This window comes from Gekko japonicus, unplaced genomic scaffold, assembly GCF_001447785.1.
Source record: "Gekko japonicus isolate JY-2015 unplaced genomic scaffold, Gekko_japonicus_V1.1 scaffold408, whole genome shotgun sequence".
In the NCBI taxonomy this organism is placed as follows: Eukaryota; Metazoa; Chordata; class Lepidosauria; order Squamata; family Gekkonidae; genus Gekko; species Gekko japonicus.
Genome location: NW_015163618.1, coordinates 725,530 through 750,057, shown reverse-complemented (window position 1 = coordinate 750,057; position 24,528 = coordinate 725,530).

Sequence of the window (24,528 nt, the reverse complement as noted above, 5' to 3'; positions counted from 1 at the left end):
CTAGTGAATTCAGCTCTCATTATTTCAGGAAAGAACAAGACAAACTTTTCCTGGCTCGCAGGGCGGTTTATATGTGCAACAATCCCACACCCCAAACACAGCCCCACACCAGTGATAGGCTATTTACAGTGGCCGAGAGTTCCATGGGCCCTCGGCCGGGAGCCTAGCCCTCTGATTGGTGTGGGCTAGGATCCGCTTGGGCCATTGTTTCTGAGAGCGAAGCTCGGGAGCTTCACATGACCGCGTGGAGACGTGGCCTCGCATACGGTCGGAGATGAATACATTACAGTCAATTTTCAAATAACTTTAAAAAAGAACAAAGTTTGAGTCCAGTGGCACTGTTAAGACCAACAAAGTGCTCACACACTTCCTCAGATACATTGGAATGGAAGGTAACAGTTCATTGATATATACGTAGAGGGTGAACAGCAAATTAGCATACAGCATAATGACAATGTTTTAACAGATGCAGAAAACAGGAGTAACAAATTAAGTTATCGTTATGATTATTAACATCATCATCATGCTGTATGCTAATTTGTTGTTCAACCTCTACATATATCAACGAACTGTTACCTTACATTTCAATGTATCTGAGGAAGAGTGCGTGCACACGAAAGCTTGTACCTTGAATAAAACTTTGTTGATCTTAACGGTGCCACTGAACTCAAACTTTGTTCTACTGCTTCAGAACAACATGGCTACCTACCTGGATTTTAAAAAGAACATGTATTCTGGAGCATGTGCACAAACATGTGGCAATTCTGGAAGAAACTGAAATAGCCACTGTGATACTATCATACCTAGACCTTGCCTGGGCCCTCTGCCTCAATCTCAGCGGTACCCCTGCGGGCTTCATGTCCACTAGTATGTGCAGTATACCCTTAAGTCAGCTTCCTCACCTAGTGGGGCCACCATATTTCCAGACAAAATGGGTAAAAAAATGTTTACTGCTTCCTAAACACCTAATCCTAAAATAATATACGTATTTGTGTTATCTATGTGAATTACTGCACAATCTGCAACTAGACTTACTTTCATCACCCTGTGCATAACCTTCAGCACCACTAGAATACACCCAAAAGTCCCCTATGCCATGCAGTGCAGAGTAAATCCAGAAAGGGTTGCCAACATCCAGGTGAGGCCTGGAGATCTGCTGGAATTGTGACTGATCTCCTGACAACAAAGATCAGTTCTCCTGGAGAAAACAGCTGCCTTGGAAGCCGGATTCTATGGCATTATATCCTGCTGAGGTCCCTCCTCTGCCTAAACGCCACCCACCCCAGGCTACATCCCCAAATCTCCAGGGATTTCCCCACTCAGAGTTGGCAACTCAAAGTGACAAATAAAGGTGAATTAGCCATTTTTCAGTTAAGTTGGTCTTCAGTGAAGTTACTGGTCTTCTCACTGTGAAACCTCTCATAAGAGTCTGAGGAACAACATGATTTCCCAGAAACCAGTTTGTGATCCACTAAACCAGCAGATGGCTTTTCAGGACTGCAATTATATGTTCCTGCTATGGTAGCTTAATCCCAAACTACAGGCATCTGCCTTCTATATACTGCAATATCCATGCTGAATTGCTTTTCCAGTATAAATCTTCATGTGCCCCAAGCAGTTAACATAAGGGTCTGTAAACATTGCTTACTCTTTCCTTGGCACTCATTTTTCTTCCATCTACATAGCTTTGTTTCATCAGTAAATGCAGTTGTTCCGTAGTTCATCTTTTCTCAGGGATAAAAAAGAATTGCAAACATACCCTTAGGACTATGTGGTGATGATAAACATAAACTAGAGCTATTTGTTATCTTCCAAGGCACACTCCAATATGGAAAATTTTCCCCTCCGCATCATATTTTGGCTTGCTCGAGCAATGAAATATCTATACTGGGAGGCAACCTCTCAAGCTTATGAAACACATTCCAAGAGGATATTCTTCAGGGATCTCCCCCGGGGGAGTAATATTTTCCTTTCTCTATGAATGACCTATATAGTACCAGAGCCTGTCCATTGATTCTATCTTCTTTTTTGCCTTGCAGTCTTAAAAAGCCCAAATATCTGTCCTGTACCAGCCAACCATTATTGTATCCATTTAGTAGTATGCTTGTTTAAAATTTCTCTAATACTTCTAACTGAGCAGAATGCTTTGCTATCCTTCTCCCATTTACCTTTCATCTGTTCCTGGCAATTACTGTAAGCAGGGAGACTCCTGTTAATCAGGAGAAAAGCAGGATAAATAATTTTCTTTTCTGACTTGTAGCATAATAAGATAGTACTAGTTTTCTGCATAGACAAATGAATACATTTTGGTCTGATGTGACTAGAAATGTTTTTAAATTAATCAAAATGGATTAAAGAAGCTTGATTTAGAAATTAGGCCATTGTGAATCACACATACAAGAGAAGAATATTCTTGAACACACTGTCTGCTTTCAGCCTGGTTTTAAAATATCCCTATATCCAGCTAAAGTACAAATCCTTTCAGGAGTAAATTTTATCCAGATTCTGTAGAGTCTAGCTGACTATCAGAAACCAGAAACAGATGGCAAATTATGTAGGCAATATCTTGTCTCGTAATTTTGTTTGCTTATTTAGATTTTTTCTTCTTCCAAGAGTTTCAAAACAGGGAAGCTGATAACAGTACTGGAGATCAACAATTTGAAAACCTAAAAAAACCCCATACCCTGAAATAAAAAACCCCTCAAAATACTTCTGTTTTGATTGGCAGTTAAAATCTGATTAGTACTTGGACTGACACAAGGAATGAAATGTAGATGAGATACTTAAATACATGATTTAGTTAATGCATGGGTTTAAATGTACCTTATTTAGTTTGACGCAGCTACTGTCATCACTGGTGAAATCTCAGTGCTGTTGTATGAAATGGAAACAATTTGCTTTTTTATCACCAAGAAAGAAGAACATGCCTATGCTCTCTGTTCATGTATTAGCTCTCCAAAAACCACAGCAGGGAGCTCTGGAAGACTGTAATGTCACTTAACTGAACCTAATTGTCTGGGTGGGGAATATACATAAATACTTCAGTAGTAAGATGTACCCTCTTCAGTAAACCCTAAAAAGGTACCCAATGCTCTTTAATTTTGTACATACGAACACAGGCTTGTGAACAGCAACGGCTATTATTTTTTCTGTTTTTGACAAAATGTATCGCTACTGAGAATATTTTTTTATCATCTACAGTTTATGGGCAGTCCAAGCACTGTTCGCCTGTGGGTACAACTGGACAACATGCTGGAGATCCTATAGGGTTTCCAGACATCTTTAATTCCCTTAAAACAAAAAAAAAGCTGTGGGGAGGCCAATTTGGATAAGGGCCGGAGTGCTGGGGAGGGGACTGTTAATAATACTTACTTCCATGTGCCATTTATTGGATAGAAATCCCATTCCCAAACTATTAGTTCCAATTAGGGCTGCCAAGTCCCCCCAGAGGGCGGGGAAACCCCCACCCCAGAGGCCCGTTCCCCACCGTCGGCAGATTGGGCCCCGGGGGGAACCCTGCCCCAACGTGCGCATCACCAGGAAGTGACGTTAGGACGCCGAGCACGCTGGAGGCGGGGCCACGACCGTTGGAGGGAAAACTCTATGGTTTTCCCTCCGAGGGTCGTGGCCCCGCCCCCAGCATGCCCGGCATCCCAACGTCACTTCTGGGTGATGTGTGTGTGGCGCTCCAGTTGCCGCCCAGGAGTCCCCCGCTGCGGCGACTGCAACAACTTGGCAACCCTAGTTCCAATAGGCAACCTGTCTTCCCACCAATCCCAAGTAACAGCAATTCTGAAGGTGGGGTATTCTATCCAGGAAATAGCATGGGGGAAGGGTTGGACACTCCCTCCTTCCCTTTAGCTACAACCCTGATTCACATCAAACACACCCGCACACCCATCATGTCTGCATTTAAAGAAGATTAAGGATATCTGGAGATCATCCACCCTGAGCTAAACACGTACCAGGTTATGAATACAGAGAAAATTCATTCAGTAGCAGCTTGTAAATTGAATTTCTACTTTTATTGATAAAAGAAGAGAAAAACAGAAAAAATATACATAAAATATAACATAAAGTAGAAACAGACAATATAAGTTTGATTACAAAGCTTTTCCTTGCTATATATGACAAATAAAGAACTCTTCCTTTTTGTATCCTAATATCTTAATCATCAAGTAGCGGCTTATCTTAATCATTCAGTAGTGGCTTGTAAATTGGAAGAACAGGGCAGAGAAAGGATATACTGGAACCAGGACTTGAAAAAAGAGGGTTTTGCAGGGATAAGAGTGCATTTCAGGTTAAATACATTCAGTGAGTTGTATCCTGTGATCCTTCAGTGGAAAGTGATGACAGTTGCAGACAGGGCTTTTTTTGTAGAAAAAGCCCAGCAGCAACTCATTAGCATAATAGGCCATACCCAACAGCAGAAACTCATTAGCATATTAGGCCACACCCATGATAGCACAACTCATTAGCATATTAGGCCACACCCCGTGTTACCAGAAGTGTGGTCATCCAGCCACACCCACCTTTTGCTTCTTATTCTGTTTACCTTGTTTGTTGTCAAAACCCAAGGCTTTTTTTGTAGCAGGAACTCCTTTGCATGTTAGGCCACACACCCCTAATGTAGCCAATTCTAATGAGTTTCTGCTGTTGGGTGTGGCCTATTATGCTAATGAGGTTCCTGCTGGGCGTGGCCAACTCGAGAGCCAGCCGGAACTCTGTTCCTGTGCGTTCCTGCCCAAAAATAGCCCTGGTTGCAGATCTTTCCCCACATCACCCCTCCCCCCTAGAACCAGTTTAATGTAGTGGTTAGAAGCACGGACCCTAATCTGGGAGAACCAAGTCTGATTCCCCACTCTTCCACATGCAGCTGCTGGTGTAACTTTGGGTCAGTCCTAAGTTCTTTCAGACATATTCTCGAGCAGTTCTCGATAGAGCTCTCTCAGCCCCACCTACCTCACAGGCAGTGTTCCCTCTAAGCAGCGCTAATGTGAGCTAGCTCACAGTTTTTTAGCCTCCAGCTCACACATTTTTATCTTAGCTCAGGAAGGATGGCTCCAGAGCAAACTAATTTATGCAGTAGTCAAATCACTCACTCACTACTTTAATGCCAGGACCTCACGAAGTCGAATTTTTTGCTCAGAAGACTCCACAGCTTAGAGGGAGCATTGCTCACAGGGTGTCTGTTGTGGGGAGGGGAAGGGAAAGGAGATTGTAAACCACTCTGAGACTCCTTCAGGTAGTGAAGGGTGGCGTATAAATCCAATCTCCTTCTCCTTCTCTCCCAAACAATCCTTTTTGACCCTGAGGAAAATTTTATTCCAGGAATTGTAGGACCTGCATGGAAGTTGGGTAGCAGGGATGGAGAAGGGGGTGCCATTGTCCTTTCTGCCTCTTCTATCCATGCAGCATCACTAACAAGGTAAAGGTTCCCTTGCTCGAAAGCCAGTCGAGTCCGACTCTAGGGTTGCGGTGCTCATCTCCGTTTCAAAGCCGAAGAGCCAGCGCAGTCCGAAGACGTTTCCGTGGTCATGTGGCCGGCATGACTAAACACCAAGGCGCACGGAACGCTTATCTACTTGCAATTTCTTGCTTTCGAACTGCTAGGTTGGCAGGAGCTGGAACTAGAGACGGGAGCTCACTCCGTCATGCAGCACCCGGGTCTTGAACTGCTGAACTACTGACCTTCCACAGCCTGCAGTTCAGCGTCTTAACCACTTGAGCCACCGCAGCTCCATCACTAACAAAGGAGAAGGCAAGTTCACCCTCTCCCTACTGCAGCCTCCTAACTGGAATAAACATCCCTAGAGTGGCAACGACTGCTGGGGGGACGGTAATGTGGGAAAGATCCAGCATTCCTTTTTTTTATTCCTGCATCCATGGATCACCGGATCCAACCCAATAGGTTGTGTTTTACTGAACCACATTTTGAATTTCTATATCTGTCAGATTAACTAGAATTAGGTCCTGACTCCACTGCCATGCCTAGGAACCTGCTGTTAATTACAAACTTTGTAACAAAAAGAGACACAATGCAACTCCTCGAATTTTTAAAAGAAATTAGATGTAATTACAAATATATCCAGTCCTAGCATTTACTTATGATGGGCTGGATAAACAGAATAACTGAGCTACTAAACTGAGGCTGTTATTTTGTTTAATACAGGAGAGTATGTAATGTGACTGAAAACCCAACTAGAACGTACATCCAATTTCTTTTCTGCATTGTACCCCACATTCACACTACTCATATATGGCAGAATTAATGCGAGAAAGAAGAACTGAACACACTGTTTAGTCTCATTTCTGAAACCAGTTTTGAGATTTTAACTGCTACAAGTGATAAAAGTGTCCCACTAGGAGGTGGAACAGGAAGTACTTCACGGAAGAGTTTTGTGTCAACACAGGGAATGGGTTCTGTCATTACTGATTTTCGCGTTCATTGAGTGGCCCTTGCTGCTAGTACATTTTGACAGCACTTGTCAGATGCATTCAAACAGCATGCCCATCTCTCACAACAGCAGTACGATCACTGGAAGGAGCTGATATCCAGATGAATTTTCACCTTTCTCTGAGAGTCGGGACCGGAATACATGATCATCCTGTTTGTCATGGCCACTTTTTCATGTGACAAGGAAGTTCCTCCATGTAAACACCTGAGCCTTTACACAGAAAGGAGCTTTACAGCCATGAGGACCCCATCCCTTTGCCCAGAAATCACTCTATCAGTGACTTAGTTGCTCGAGTTAACTATGGCAGCAGCTTTTGGGATTACCCACAAAATTGCCCAATGCCCTGCGGAATGGAGATGAGGGGGAAAAGTTTAGTCCCCTCACACCAGATGCAAATTATCCTGCAGCTCACATTGATCACTATTATTGTGAATATTTCAATGGACCTGAATTAATGATAATGTTGCTATCATGATACTAAGAAATAACCAAAACAATAAAATACGCTGCTTTTTGCAATAGCCAAAAGCGCACCTTTAAACCTTGTTAAGAATCTTCCCCCTCCCTGAACTCTTCTCCATCTCTTACCTTTCCTGTGTTAAAATGATCACCCAGCTGTTGAATTCCAACCTGCCATTTGTGGATAACGGAAATCAGAGCTTCCCCTGATTTCTATAGGCGTTCTGCACAAGCAAACTTTAGGATCCCGGTGAAGTTAGGAAATTATGAAATACAGCATTTTGACAACCTTGTGGTTCAAGTACAGCTTCTTCCTGTTTTTAAGCAGTTTCCTCAATGGAAAAGGCACACTGGAGAGAGATGAAGAAAACCTGAAATAAAAACAGTAATTCCAGCTCTGGATCACAGGTAATACTTGACATATAACTGAGCAACCAATAAAAATGCACTTTACAATATGGCAGAAAGAGAATTGATTTTTTTATCCTGAAAGATTTATCTTCTCTGATTTAAAAACAAAACAAACCCCAATGCTAAACAATTATAAACCTGTTCAGTGTCTGGAAGGGCAATGGCCTATGAACCCTATGAAGCCCGGGGGGGGGGCAGACAGATGGGGGGTCACCATCAGTGACATCCTGCCTCTCTAAGAATTGCTGGAAACTGTATGGTAAAACCATAGTAAAGGTAAAGGCTTCCCTTGCTCGAAAGCCAGTCGAATCCGACTCTAGGGTTGCGGTGCTCATTTTTGTTTCAAAGCCGAAGAGCCAGTGCTGTCTGAAGACATTTCCGTGGTCATGTGGCCGGCATGACTAAACACCGAGGCGCACAGAACGCTGTTTCCTTCCCACCGAAGTGGTCCCTATTTATCTACTTGCAATTTCTTGCTTTTGAACTGCTAGGTTGGCAGGAGCTCACTCTGTCATGCGGCACTAGGGTGTCAAACTTCCGAGCTACCAACCTTCCGGTCTGCAAGTCAGTGTCTTAACCTCTAAGCCACCGCAGCCCCCTAAGTGTACAGTAGTGGGTCATTATTCTGAGCCTAATTAATACAAATGTGTAACATCAATTAACAGTGTTACACAGAACACAAAAAATACATTTCCTCTTCAGAATATGCCACAAAGATAATAATACAGCCAGAATGCAGCTAGTTAAGCTGTATAAATGGGATGGAAATGAAGGAAGAAGTTTACATTAGGTGAAAATGCTTTAAATAAATGTCATAATTATCAGTGATCATTCATTTAAATTCTTCCTTCAGGGGTTCGGGGACAACAGTTGGAACCATTAGTATGGCATCAGCTTCCCATCAAAAATGATCAACAAATAAGTCACTTGAAAGGGATATTATGTAAACATAAACATGTCACAAGGGATCCCTTTTAAAGAGCTGTTTGTAATCTAAGGCAGCTGTAAAGCTGTCTCCTTAAAGCCACCCCATAAGCATGCAAAAATCTGGTTTCTATCAGAAGGGTCTGAAGGAGGGTGTTTTATGTTTTGTCCTGGCCAGAATTAGGAAATGTCAGGATGAATACATCCGCTCTAGAACTGATCCCAGTTCAGTTCCAAGGGGGAAACCATTAGCTGACATAGCTATGATTAACTCCCACTGAGAACTGTTTGGCAGACAGAGTTGGTTACAGATTGACTCAGTGTGTAAATATACAAAATGCGAACTTGTTTCACATTCCCTACTTAGATTGTTGTACAGATGCAAAATATTCAGGCCATATACCTCATACTGAGAACATTAGTAGCAGAAATAAAGGGTTCCTATTTATCCCAGTCTCTTGTAAAAGTCCACCTGTGTTTGAAACGTGACTGCTTCTTTTCATACACTGGTAATTATAGAGAACATATCATGGACAGAGGACGCATTGCAGGGAGTCCCTTGCTGAAGTCCATCAGAATTTCCCAAAGCAATTATTTAGATAAATAAAAAGATAGACACCACACCAGGTTCAGTCTACTTGTGTACAAGGAGAAAGTGAAAAACAGGAATAAATACTGTCTCACATGAGAGTGTCCAAGCATCTGCAAAACCACTGTTTTCTTGAGTCCTTTGGAAGGTAATATAAGGTCAAAGGTTAGCTCAAAGGGTATCATTAGCAACAAGTAGATTGGCTTAAAATGGAACTTGAAAGAACTAGAGAGCATTTCATTAGGTTTTGCAGAAAAAGCTTCTGAGACAATTGACATTTTACACCTGCTAAATGCTCTACAGGGCTAAAATATATATATATCACAATTAATATAATGACGATTGCATTGGAATCAGGGCTGTTATTACTTTGCACCCTAAATCCTCAAGGTCTGTGAAAAACAAACCAAATGATATGCCATGAATAGTAAACATTCTGTGCCCAAGGTCTCATGGCTAGTTACAGGAAACAAAGAGCTAGAGTTGCCATCAGTCCTACAGAAAAAAATGTCTTGTCCCTTTAACAGAGGTTTGAATATGGGCAGATAAAGCATTCTGCCCTGACTGACGACCTCCATAGACATCTGGATCGAGGCGGCATGGCGGCACTGTTGTTGTTAGATCTGTTGGCCGCGTTTGACACGGTCGACCACCAGTTGCTGACCCACCACCTTGCCGAAGTGGGAATACAGGGGCTTGGTCTTCAATGGCTTGCCTCTTTTCTCCAGGGTCGGGGACAAAGGGTGGTGCTAGGGGAGCAGCAGTCCCGGAGACAACCGCTTGAATGCGGGGTGCCTCAAGGGGCAGTGCTCTCCCTGATGTTGTTTAACATCTATATGTGCCCCCTTGCCCAGATTGTCTGGAGGTATGGGCTTGGGTGTCATCAATATGTGGATGACACCCAGCTCTATCTGCTGCTGGGCAGCCGGTCGGACTCCAGCCCAGAAGATCTGACCCAGGCGTTGCAAGCCGTGGCTGAGTGATGCAGACTGAGCTGGCTGAAACTAAACCCAGCAAAGACGGAGGTCCTGTGCCTAGGTCGGGTCGGTTCGAGGATGGGGATCCCTCTCCCGACCTTTGATGGGGCACCTTTGGTGCCAGCGCTGGAGGTTAGGAGTTTGGGAGTGCTCCTGGATCCCTCCTTAACTATTGGAGGCCCAGGTGGCAGCCACTGCCAAGTCGGCCTTCTACCATCTTAGGCTGATTCGGCAGTTGGTTCCCTTCCTTGACCGCGATGACCTGACCACGGTGATCCACATGATGGTCACCTCAAGATTAGACTACTGTAATGTTCTCTACATGGAGCTGTCTTTGTCACAAATCCGGAAGCTGCAGCTGGTGCAGAATGCAGCAGCCAGGCGGGCATCCCCTGAGGAGAGCACATCCGGCTTGTGCTGAAAGCACTGCACTGGCTGCCAATAGCGTTCCGGATTCACTTCAAAGTGCTGGTACTTACTTACTTACCAGGGTCCGACATACCTAAGGGACTGCCTTTCCCCGTGTATACCCCAAAGAGCACTTCGGTCTGGGGCACAACACCGCCTGGTGACCCCAGGCCCCAGGGAGGCCCGGCTCATGGCAACCAGGGCCAGGGCCTATTCGGTGGCAGCTCCTACCTGGTGGAATGAGCTCCCGGAGCAGATCAGGACCCTGCAGGACTTGGCACAGTTCCACAGGGCCTGCAAGACGGAGCTCTTCTGCCAGGCTTTCGCTTAGGAGCCGCCACTGCCACTTCCACCAACGATCCCTTAAACAACTGGGAACGGAATGGCCCTGGAAAATCATACTGCAGCGGCGTGGTGGACCAGTACGGTTGTTCTGGGATATAGACAATATCATCTGAACATCATCAGCCGAATACCATCTTTTTGATTAGTGTAACATCTTAGATCACTTGTTAATGATCTTGTTTTATTGTGTTTTATTCTACCTATTTATTGGTACAAAGTGCCCTATCTGTAAGCCGCCCTGAGCCCTTTGTGAGGAGGGCAGGGTATAAATTTAATAATAAATAAATTTTTTAAAAAACCATGTAGTTAACATCACCTGGTAAATAATACCCCATTAAGACTCTATTAAAGTGACAGGTCTCCCTCCCACACATCAGGCACCATATGCTAAACAGCTAATTCCATTTATCCAAAGCACGATTGTGCTTGGACGTCTTACATAGCAAGTCAACTCTCCCATCTTACCTAGCAAACTGATTTTGAAACTAATGGAAATTTCTAAAGTAGCAGTATGATATGGAGATTCAAACAAAATCCCCATTGAAAGCAAAACAGGTTAAAAATCCTGCTTGGAATGCCTGGCTCTTGGAAGTACCTGAAATAGTCCTTTAAACCTCAAAGTCACCATTAAATGTCTAATTTACAATGGCTAAACTACCTTCACCCTATCATAAACCAGCAACAGCAATTTTAATTACACTGATATCAGAGTCAACATAGGATGTTTCCTTCAAGAGTTGATAAGTGGAAATTGATAAGAATTGTAATTGCTACATGCTCAGATAAAGCAATCCTGTGAAACAGATATTCTTTACATTGCGCAAAATCCGTTGCATGTGAGCAATATAAGAAGAGAGTTTTCTACAGAATTATTATAGTAAACAATTTTGCATATGTATCTTTATTGATTTTTGTTATTTTTGTCAAAGATGTTTTGTTTGGATTTCCATCTCCTCCTGTGATCTCTCACTTTTGGCTTTGTTTTTTCCAAGGGAGCTGATCTCTGCCAACTGGAGAGCAGTTTTAATTCTGAGTGATCTCCAGCCCTCACCTGGAGATTGGCAGCAATGTTTCCCCAGGAGGAAAAGTACAGTCCTTCTCCGCAGTGGAGACCAAAGCAGCTTACATCATTCTCCTTTCCCCCTTTTGATCTGCACAACAACCCTGTGAGGTAGGTTAGGCTGAAAGTCTGTGACTGGTTCGAAATCACCCACTCAGCTTCCACAGCAAGAACCTGGGTCTGGCAGACCCTGCTCTGAAGTGACCAATACGTAAGGGAATTATATATACTCCTAAGGTAGCCAACCTCCAGGTGGAGCCTGAAGATTGCTGGGTATCACAACTGAACTCCAGGCAACATATCTCTCCCCCCTGGAGAAAATAACTGCTTTGGAGGGTGGGCTGTATGGCATTATATTCAATGGAGGCCTCTCCCCTCCCCAAACTCTGGCTTCCTTAGACTCCACCACAGAATATTCAGGAATTTCCCAACCTGGAGCTGGCAACCCTAGTCAGGACTGGCCCCAATGAGTTTCCTACAAAGGCCTGGAAAGTGTCTCCTGTCTTTGCCTTTTTATTGACAGAACCAAGCATGGTTGCCTAGCAACAGCTACTGAGGGAAAAGCTAGTCCCACAGGAGCCAAGCAGGAGAAATGTCTTCGTCAGGAGTGACAGCCGTTTTGGCAATTATTCAGTGAGAGAAGAGTGTCCAGGCTGGCAGTGGGTGGGGGAGAGGAGCAGACCCAGCCCCCAGCCAATGGCAGTTGATGGGCCAATGGCTGATGGAGTACACTGCACAGCCAATGGGAGAGATGGAAATGGTTAGTACATAAGGGAATTATAAATATAGGATGATCAATATTAACAAACTGTGGCTGTGAGAGCAGGAAACATATCATTGATGCAGGTAACTGAATACTTCTTTGTCTGAGTCCTTATGCTGGCAGCATTGACCCTTGATGAGGCACCACTAACACTGGCGCAATCCATCAGGAGTTTGAGCATGGTCCTGGATGCCTCCTTAACTATGGAGGCCCAGGTCATGAATATTGCCAGACTGGTGTTTTTCCATCTACGCCAAGTGTGGCAAGTAGCCATTTTCCTGTCATGCCCTGACCTAGCCACAGTCATCCATACAACGGTCCCCTCCAGATTAGACTACTGTAACTAGCTCTATACTGGCCTTCCCTTGCGTCTGACTGAAAAACTCCAGCTGATGCAGAATGCAGCAACAGGAATCCTGACAGGAACGCCACAGAGGGCACATATACAACCAGTGCTGTGGCTGGTTGTATATGTGGCTTCCAGTGGAGTACCGAGTCATATTTAAGGTGTTGGTACTGACCTTTAAGGCCTTGAGCAGTCTGGGACCAGCATATCTTTGGGACTGTCTCCTCTGGTATGTCCCCGGGAGAGCATTACGCTCTGCTGAGAGCAATCTGCTCATGATCCCTGGCCCCAAAGATATCCAGCTATTCTCAAACAGAGCCAGATCTTTCTTGGCCCTGGCTCCAACCTGGTGGAACTCTTTGCCAACTTCCATCAGGGCCCTGCAGGACTTAATGCAATTCTGCAGGGCCTGTAAAGCAGAGATGTTCTGCCAGGCTTTTGGTTGAGGACAGCAATTGTTTTCCATCATAGCTGGCACCCTCCTCTTTTCTTCCACCTTGCCTGCTTCGGCGTCCTCCTTAACCTGCCCATGAGACGGAAGAACAGTCCAGAGCAGGTTTTAGATTAAATTATAGACGCCATCTGGAGATTGTGAAATTAGAACTAATTGATTTGTTGATTTTAATTTGTATTTTTGTATGTTTTAATCTCTTGTAAATTGCCCAGAGCCCTGTGTACTCAGGGATGGGTGATTTAGAAATGCAAATAACAGCAACAACAACAACAATAATTTGGTTGTATTGTGGTACTGTAACACAATATAAGCATACAGCATTAATGTCATTGCCTGTAACATATATCTGTCAGACTCAAATGAGCTCAAGTCTAGTTTAGATCAGTGGTTCCCAACCTTTTGGGTAAGGTGACCCAAAAGGCCAAATTTACTTTGTATGGTGACCCAGCCTGGGGCTGGTCCAAGGTTTTTTGAAGCCCTAGGCAAACTATGACCTTGGAAACATCTTGTTCAACATTCCATTTTCTACAGTGGGTAACCAGATGTTTTTGAGACACCAACAAACATCACACAAAGGGTGCAGCTGCCCCCACTATGAACCCCAAGCAAGGGCATTCCGACATACACAGCCTTTGCATGTGGATGATACACTCCAGACTTTGACCACACTCTCCTTCTCCATTCCTCCTCTAATCCTCCTGAAGATTCTAAGAAACTCACTCTAGTAACCATCAGGACACATTTCACTTGATCAATACATGCAGACAGTGAAGAAAAAATACCAACTTATGTATGACATGGAAGATACTGTTTGTAGGGTCAGACCTTGGTTTTCAAAATACGAAAGAGAGCAATGGAAAGGGCAGGCGTGACCCACAACCCACATTCAGAGGCTTCGTGACCCACAGGTTGAGAAACACTGGAGTAGACGGCTGAAAAGCCCAGCAACTGGTACATTCCATTTGCTTTCTGGAGCAGAAAATTTTAGGATTCTCAACTGAATTTTATAGAAACAGAGGTCATTTCGGGGGGGAACAACAGGAGTAAATACAGTCTCACATGAGAGTGTCCAAGCATCTGCAAAACCACTGTTTTCTTGAGTCCTTTGGAAGGTAATATAAGGTCAAAGGTTAGCTCAAAGGGTATCATTAGCAACAAGTAGATTGGCTTAAAATGGAACTTGAAAGAACTAGAGAGCATTTCATTAGGTTTTGCAGAAAAAGCTTCTGAGACAATTGACATTTTAAACCTGCTAAATGCTCTACAGGGCTTATATATATAGAAATACTGTTCTTCAAACATTTCTACTTTATAAACAGCAATTCAAAAACACAAGCTGGGTTTCTTGTCCTTGGTTGCTAGAAACATGTGATCTCAAGCTTGCAATATGTTTCCCTGAAGAAAGGAGACAGTGAGCAATGCACAAGAAAATCCAGGATTGCTGGGATTAAATCAACATTCTTCGCCCATTTATTTAATTGCAGCTGGCTATCACAGAAATGTTACCACTTCAGGGTAACAGTCTCAGCTATCTACACTCCCAGCAATGTGAAAAGCATTTATCGAGGACAGTTACAAAACCCTGAAATACAAAGTAAAATTGTTATCTCGATTCTCATGAAACAACCTATCCTGTGATTTCTTCTGTCCATGCTATGAACTGTAAAACCAATACAGGACTGGGTTTCTAACCCACTTTACTAGGAAGGACTACAATCTTCCCACAGGTCTTTTAACTGGTTTCACTAGAATTTGTATCATAGCCAGTTTTAATTACCATGCGTGTAAAGTGCCACCAAGTTGCAGCCGACTTCATGGTAACCATTGCCTGTCTCTGCATAGCAACACTAGCATTTCTTGGTGTTTTCCCATTCAAATACTAAACAGGGCTGACCCTGCTTAGCTTCCAAGATCTGACAAGATCAGGCTAGCACAGGTAGGGTTGCCAGGTCCAATCTTCTCCCCAGGTGGGGGATCTGGGGGGCATGCCGGGAGGGGGCAGGGCTGTCCCCGAGGTGATTATGTCATGCAGAGTGATGTCATTGTGTCCGGGACAGAGGACCATGCATGCCTTCCCCCTCCTTTCCCCCAACCATTTAAAGAGAATGTTCCCTTTAAATGGTTGAAGGGAAAGCAGGCACTGTGCATGCCTGCCCTGCAAGCAGCAGTTTCACTACTTACAGGCCAAGCGCGGGCAACCCCCACCTGAAAACAGGAGTGCCATGCATGCCTGCCCTGCAAGCCACGAGTTTGCTGCTTGCAGAGCAGGTGTAGTTGGCCCCCGCCCGAAAAGAGCAGGTGCTCCATGCACCTGCCCTGCAAACTGCAAGTTTGCCACTTGTAGGGCAGGCATGGGCAGGCCCCACTTGACAAGGAAGCTGATAGTTATTTAAATGATTGCTTTTTCCCCAGTAAAGACTAAGGTATAGTAATTAAGCCCTCACCTGGATGGCCTATGCTTAGGGATGCCAGGTGGGGGCAGGGATCCCCTGGTTTTTTGGGCTCCCCCCAGATGCTGGCCACCTGGTTGGTGGGGGGAAGCCCTGCCCCAACAGTCATCTGCTGCCCCACTTCAAAAGAATTCATGGATTGCAGGGCAGGTGTTGTGGCACCCATTCTTTTCAAGCAGGGCAGCAGACGACTGTTGGGGCGGGGCTGGGGGCAACCATACAGGTGAGGGCTTAATTACCACACTTTAGTCTTTACTGGAAAAAACGCAATCATTTAAATAACTATCAGCTTCCTTTAGTCATTAAAATTATGGGAAATCATGGGAGTCAACATTATGTATATTTTAATATTTATTTACAACTAGGAATAAGGCTTGTTGTGGAAATAAATACAAGCAGCTCTAGAAAGAGGCTCTGGGCGGGTGCCCTGGCCTTGGGCACTCAGCATCAATTTGCTGTGGTGATCTCAGCAGGGTATAATGACACAGAGTTCACCATTTTCTCCAGGGGAACTGATTTCTGCCATCTGAAGAGCAGTAGTAATTCTGAGTGATTTGCAGCCTTCACCTGGAGACCGGCCACAATGGTTCCCCAGGAAGAAATGGCTGGTTTGGAGAGTGGAGTCTATGGCATGGTCAGCTTTGAAAATTGTTGAGCTTTTGGGGCGAGTCTCTTTTTCTCTTGCTTTTTGAATTATAAACGGATTATTCTTGTATACTCACATATAGAATAAATTATAGCTCCTGTACCTGATGAGACAGTCTATAACACTGGAAACCTGTCTAGAAGCCAGTTGGAATATACCAGAATCAGTGGGATAAATAGTTGGATGAGCTTCAGAGGTAAGTTTATAACATACCCGGGTCTCTCTTTTCAAACCAAGAAAATCATTTTGAAAATATATGCTTATAAAAAGATGTGACTCTATGTGCAGCATCTGACAGATTGTGACCTGATGAAGCTGAGGGAAACGAGTACCAACCGGGGTCTGTTGTTATAAGACTATATATTAATGTGTTGCTTTAATGTGTTGCCTTAATATGAAATTATCATTGTCCAGAAACTAAATAATGTTTGTAAGCCTTGTATAAACTATTTTATTGGGAGAGTAATCTTTACTCCAGAGTAATATATATATACAGTGTAACAGTCTTTGAGCTGGGTTTTTTGGCTACAACTCACCTGGAGATTGGCAACAATGGCTTCCCAGGAGGAAAAGTACAGTGATTCTCTGCAGTGTGGATCAAAACAGATTATTTTCTCCCCCTGGAGAAAATAACTGCTTTGGAGGGTGGGCTCTATGGCATTCTGTTCAGCTGAGGCCTCTCCCCTCCCCAAACTCTGGCTTCCGTAGACTCCATCACAAAATCTCCAGGAATTTCCCAACCTGGAGCTGGCAAACCTAGTCAGGACTGGCCCCAATGAGTTCCCCACAAAGGTGAAAGTAGACCTCAAAGGGCCTCCTGCCGCTGCCTTTTTACTGAAAGAACCAAGCTCAGTTGCCTAGCAGCAGCCACTGAGGGGAAAGTGAGCCACACAGCAGTTTTAGCAGTTTATTCAGACAGGAAATGGCCAAGCTGGCAGTGGATGGGGGAGAGGAGCGGACCCAGCACCCAGCCAATGGCACACGAGTACTCTTGAGTGGCGGTTGATGGGTCAATGGCTGATGAAGCACACAGCACATCCAATGGGAGAGCTGGAAAGTGCCAATACACAGGGCTTTTCTGTGTTTGTGTCTGTGTATCCTCTCTCTCTATACACACATATACACATGATATTCATATACTACACCTCCACAGCAATGGGCTTGAGGTAGTTCCTACTATAATAAAACAACAAATAAAGGAAAAAAGCTTTCCCATAAACAATGAGCATCTAATAAAAACAATTAAAATTGCTAAAACCACTGCAGCAACTTAAACTTAACAGCACTTTTAAAATCAGACAAGGCAGAAAAAACAATAACCATCATAACAATAACTGCTTTATACAAGTTTGTACAATGGATGCTGTGTTGGAACCTGGTTCAATCAGCTCCTCATTTAAGTATGAATGTCACTAGGTATTGGATAACATAGGACAAGCGTATCCTTCCAAGGTGGTCTGAATACAACTTCCTTCCTCCTTTATGAGCATCTTACACGTGTCCACCACGCCTCTCCCAAGCTCCCCTTGTGAGGTTAAAGGTCATTATCCAAGCCAGGAAACACATAGTTAAGTGTCTTCTAATCTTGAATATTACAACTGTGTCACAGATTATTAAGGGAATAAAACACATTTCCTGGTTATTTAGACATCCCACACCTCCTTATCTTGTACTCCATAACAGCTAGAAACCTTGAAAGAAAAGATTAAAGCCATATTCTCTGGATTCATTATACACCAGATTCTATACCAGATGGTATCCACATGTAGAGGCATATATGGGGGGCCCTTCATGTTAATGTCTTAGAATACCTGTTAAATCTCTCTGAGCAAAGTACAATTTGAAGACTGTCTACTTCAGCTATAGCACCCAGACAGAAATTAATTCTCTGCTTTAGAAATGGACTACCATTCTTCTAAAATACAAACTGTCATAATAGCTCAAACAGAGAAGGAAAATCTAGCAGAAGATGTGAATTCCAAATGGCGGGAAATGTTCTGCTTTTAATTCAATATTTTCAGCCACACTAAAGTGTGATTCATTGCCCCTTTTCTTTTTTCAAATGGCTTTCCCAGATACCATATATCATTCTGAAATCATTTATCAGCTTCCATTTTGTAAAGGGCATAGATGTACAAAAATACAGGATTCATCTAAACCAATTCCCTTTTTACAATTATTAAAACAGAATTGCTGCATTTAATGGGAGGCAGCTATTTTTAAACTTAAAGAGAAAGAAAAGGTTATGGTATTTTGTGGGCTGCTATTTGGTTAGTGTTGCCTTCTTACCAATCTGTAAATTAATATGCAATGAAAGATTTCAAGCCACTATAACATGCATTTAAGTGGAAATTTACAAATGATGAAAATAAATAGAAAGGCACACAGACGGGGCCAAACCAGATGAGATGTGAAAGATCTGTGATATCATACCAAAATTTATTGCTAACTTTAATTTGCCTTAAAAGTAACATAGAAACTGTAGTATATGGAATCTGTCTCTTTAAGAGACAGGTTTAGGTCCTAAGTAGAACTCCCTCTGTTCACATGAATGGGAATATACCAGTTAGAACAGGGTTGTTGGTAGTTAGGACTCCAGCTGTTGTTAACTCTGTTGTTCCCTGCTTTGTTGTTCTTCACAGAAGGTTTTGAAGACATTCTGGCCTTAGGGCAGACTATTTACCCACCTCCACAGGAGCTGTGGTGGCTCAAGTGGTTAAGACGCTGAACTGCAGGCTGTGGAAGGTCGGTAGTTCAGCAGTTCGAGACCCGAGTGTGCTGCATGACGGAGTGAGCTCCCGTCTCTAGTTCCAGCTCCTACCAACCTAGCAGTTCGAAAGCAAGAAATTGCAAGTAGATAAATAGGTACCACTTTGGTGGGAAGGTAACAGCGTTCCGTGTGCCTTGGTGTTTAGTCATGCCGGCCACATGACCACGGAAACGTCTTCAGACAGCGCTGGCTCTTCGGCTTTGAAACGGAGATGAGCACCGCAACCCTAGAGTCAGATTCGACTGGCTTTCGAGCAAGGGAGCCTTTACCTTTACAGTGAATACATTTCACAGAGGAGCCAAACACTGCAGGACTGGGGCCCAGATGCTGTTAATCCTTTCCCCTGCAGTATTACTCAGTTTAGTGCAGTTGTCAGAGTGTTCGATTAGGATCTGGGAGACTCCAAGTTTGAATCCCCACTCTTCCTCATATTACTGTGTTCAATTCCTTTCAACATTTTTCCCTCTCAGACTTGCTTGTAGCAATGGAGCCAGTCTGCAATGGAAATGCTGAAAACCCTGGTGTGCAGGTGGGCAAACTGTAGGAGAGCGCAGGGTTTTTCCTGCCTGCCTGGTACACGCTTCCTCTTCTCCGCCCTTGCTTCTTCTCGCCATCCTCCCACTGCCACTACTGCCTTGTCCTTCTCGTTACTGCCACTCCTTTCTCTCCTCACATTTCCACCATCACCTCATCCTCCTCACAGCTCTTCTCCCCTTGGCCTCTTGCCACCTCTTGCCTTCCCCACTGTCCCCACCACAGGCTGAATTCAGGCCCATAGCCATGAGGGACAATGGATGAGTGCTGCCCCTGTGGACAATTAAAAAAAAATCAGAAAACTGTTATTTAAAAAATGTAAGATGCATGTGGGGTTTCCAAAATGACCACGGACACAGTCAGGGAAGTTTCAGTCCCATTTTCTTCTTCCTGGGCTGAAAAATAAGTAGGTTTTTTAAAAGATGCAATAAAATAAAATAAAATTGAATAAAGTAAAATTGCAAAATGCAAAAGAGAGTCGAAGATTCCCCCTCCCAGCTTAAGAACATAAGAGAAGCCAATGTTGGATCAGGCCAATGGCCCATCCAGTCCAACCCTCTGTCACACAGTGGCCAAAAATACCAGGTGCCATCAGGAGGTCCAGCAGTGGGGCCAGGACACTAGAAGCCCTCCCACTGTTGCCCCCCCCCCAGCACCAAGAATTTGGGTGAAGAAATATTTCCTTTTATCTGTTCTAACACGACCGCTCAGCAGTTTCATTGAGTGCCCACGAGTTCTTGTGAGAAAGGGAGAAAAGTACCTCTTTTTCTACCTGCTCTATCCCATGCTTAATCTTATAAACCTAGATCATGTCACCCATCAGCCATCGTTTCTCCAAGCTAAAGCGCCCCAAGCGCTTTAACCTTTCTTCATAGGGAAAGTGTTCCAACCCTTTTATCATTCTAGTTGCCCTTTTCTGCACATTTTCCAAAGCTATAATATCCTTTTTAAGGTGTGGTGACCGGAACTGTACACAGTATTCCAAATGAGGTCACACCATTGATTTATACAGGGGCATTATGATATTGAAGACAGGAGGGCCTGGCGTGATCTGGTCCATGGGGTCGCGAAGAGTCGGATATCACAGCAATCATTTAGAAGGAAAAATTAAGGCTATCTACACCATCACAGTCAATACAAATTGGCAGCCTAAAAGCAAAAATACACCAAAGTACAATGTTATTCTTGAATTTTAGTGTGAACACATATGTTGGGTTTAGAAAACAGATTTTTTCCCCCCAAGTTAAAATCTGTATATAACTTTAATTAAGGAAGTAGAAGGAACGGAATAATATTTTCCTCCCTGCAAAACAGGGAGATAAAATATGTCCCTTAAGAATCAAATCACTTGTTTACAGAACTATCCTGATCTTGATTCTCAGGGTTACAGTAGACAAGAAACAGAGAGACTGGGTCTCACACTTAAAAAAAAAGAAGTTAAAAGCTGCCTGTAAACCCCCCAGAGCCAGTGGCTCTTCCTGGCTATTCCATCTGTCTCCAGATACTCCAATGGGCTTACTTGCGGGGGCAGGGTAGATTAGGTTGTACTTTATTGTTGTTTTCCCAGGTGACAGAGTTCCAGATTCCTATACCTGATTACAGCCTGGAGATCTGCCTATCCCCTTATCTTCTCCATCTGTTTACTTCAAGATACTGCATGTACTCCCAGGCCTGGGTTCCTGCTATGGTTGCCAGATTTGGGTTGGGAAATTCCTGAAGATTTGGGGGTGGAGTCTGGGGAGGACAGGGACCTCAGTGGTATATAATACCATAGAGCAGAGGTGTCAAACTCATTTGTTAAGAGGGCTGGATCTGACATAAATGTCACTTTGCCCGGATGGACCATGTGTGCCATAAAATGTAACATGAGGTACCGGAGATACAAACTTTATAAAGATGATTTCAGATGCCAAATGGCAATAGGTTTGATTGGATTAGGTGTGATATGCAGAGGAATAGTAGGTGTGGTGATATCATCATTGGTAATGAGACAGAAAACCTAGGTCTCAATTTGGTCCAGGAGGATTCTGTCCAGGAGATGCAAAGAATAAATGGACATAAGTCTAAGGAAGTGAGCAGTGACTCACAAAAGCTCATACTGTCAAGCTCATGCCTCACTTGTCATGTATTGTTTCCCACTGAAACTACTGTTATGTTACATTGAGGGATTGAACTTAAAGCTTTGGCGGGCTGTATGGGATTGATGATTGGGCACTTGGGGAAAGAGGGGTATCCCACACTCTGTATAGGTTTCAACCTAGCCTGGGGCCGACAGTTTCAACATGAACTATGTATATGCTTGGATGACCCGCGGAATTGACCGGTTTCGTATTTTAGTATTTAAGGCTGCAAGGATTCTATGTCATAGACTCGGTGTTGTACTATTTTGGTTTATTTTGCTGGTCTTATGACTGTTCTTGATAAATTTGTTTGTTTGACCCCATCAACGTGTATTTATAGTTAGGATTTTTGGCTCCAATGTGCATCACCTTGCCCTTGGCCACACTGAATCCCATTTGCCACATTGACACCCACTCGCCCATCCTCGACAGATCCCTTTGGAGTGCCTCATAATCCTCACTGTTTTCACCACCCTGAACAACTTTGTATCATCCGCAAATTTAGCCACTTGATTGCTTACTCCCAACTCCAAATCATTAATGAACAAGTTAAAAAGCATCGGACTGAGTACTGATCCCTGCGGTACCCCACTGCTTACCACCCTCCACTGAGAAAATTTCCTATTTATACGCACTCTTTGTTTCCTATTAGCCAGTTTTTGATCCACAAAATGACTTGTCCTTTTATCCTGTGATTTTTGAGCTTACTTAGGAGCCTTTGATGAGGAACTTTATGAAAAGTCAAGGTAAACAATATCTATTGGATAGTGTCGGTCTGATGGCATCTCATATACTATTTATATACCATTTGGGCCCCACTCTGCCATGTTTCTGTCTTGTTTGGTTGCCATCACCATCCTGTGACCTCCCTGCGAGAATTCTGATGTTCAATATAATTTTTTAAATTGTCTGTACAGCAATTGCCTTTTGCCTGTCAGTCGGAAATTTGGCTGAAAGGGTCCTTATGGGAGGGGGAATATAGTTACTGAGAGTTTCATGCCAACAGGACTGGGGGCCAGTTAAAGCCACAAGTATGTTTTCTACTGAAACCAATGGAAACGAAACAGTCGAGATACTGGTAGTGCAGTCATAGACAAAGTTACACCCTTCTAAGCCCACTGACTTAAATGACTTATCCCTGCTCAAGATGGCACTATAAAATGAACAAGGATTTTAACAAACATATTTTTATAAAGAAATTGTTTTAATGTGTACTCCACTTAAAATGGAATATTTCTTCATTTGTCAAGTGAATTTCACAAGATCCACAATCAGGATAAACTTTGTAAGGAAGCCCCACAACAAGGCAACACTGTAGAATGAGTGTGGCAGAGAAATGGTACAGTAGGAATGGGGTTTTTATTATTATGACAGATATATGAAGAATAAATTAAAATTAGGCACATATTACCCAGTGGGGAAGGTAATAGGAGTTGCTAACCAGACTGACAGTTTGAATATCACTATTTTTGCACACGGCTGCACTGGAAGGAATTTCACAAGTTCATGGCATCTTGTCACTAAAATTGCCCCTCCCCGCTCTATAAGAGAACATCAGAAGGAATAAGTCTTAGCATATAATGGCAGAAGGTGGGAACTTACAAACCGGAAACCCTGCAACATGAAGATGGAACATTTAAAAAAAAAAATTATTTGGATCAGTGGACTTTGAGACATTAGACAGCCAGATGTTTGTCGTTATTAGCCAGACAGACAGACCACTTCCTCTGTTTACAGAATCATAATAAACCATGACTCAGATGTCATACATGGGGCTGGAGCACCTAGAGGCATTTTAAGTACAAAACACAAAACTATATATAAAAATTCCAGGCTGTGTCTTTGTTTTTCTGAACCCACTGAATAATAAAGATTTGCATTTATATAGGCTGGCTAAAAAAAAAACATTTCTTTTTATAGTAACTGTACAAACTGATTATTTTGTTACTCTCATAAAATAAATCATGTTCTGGAAGAGCATTATAAAATACCCACAGTAATGATTTTTTGATATAGTGGCTCACCTATTTTCAATATTAGGTATGGAAATGTTTGAAATGGCCACCCATACTAAATGTTAACTTTTCACAAAAGATCATTCCTGCATCATAAAGAAGGTGCTGTCATATACCATGCGTAATGGTGGGCCAAACTGGGATCTTCTGTTCCTATCTAAATATATAGACTTGTCCTGAACTGGCTACATTCATAGTAATACATACAGTTAAGATTTGCCTATCACAAATAAATATTTGTTATGATTTTGGCAATCCAACCATGTATAAAGGGATTTTTTGCTATGCATGATCCCCCTGATACACAGTTGACATTTTGCGGATATAGGACAATGTATGTATTTTCCAGCTTTGGTACACATGATTGGAAACTAGGATTGACAGGCATTGCCTGACGACTGGTAGGAGTACTCGGGGGGGGGGACATCGGCGGGGGGTACTGTCAGCAATGGTATGATGTCACTTCCAGGGGAAATGTGTAGGTGACATCCCACCTCTTTAGGAATTGCCAGAAACTCTATGGTTTTACCAGGGTTTTCCTAAAAGTGATGTCACACTGTTGGCCCACTAGTGGTTTTTTTTAAAAAAATTCTCTCACTAGACTTTGGAGCTTATTTAATCTATATATCTAATAGCCAACTTGCCCCCGGAGTGCGGATCGTTAGATCAGCGCTCCGGGGGCAGCTGGGGGGCCGGGGGAGGTTTGTGCACACGTGGGCCAGTCCCCACGTGTGCACAAAAATAAAAACGTTAAAAAAATTTTCGGGGGGATGTTTAAATCCCCCCGAAAGTGCAAGAG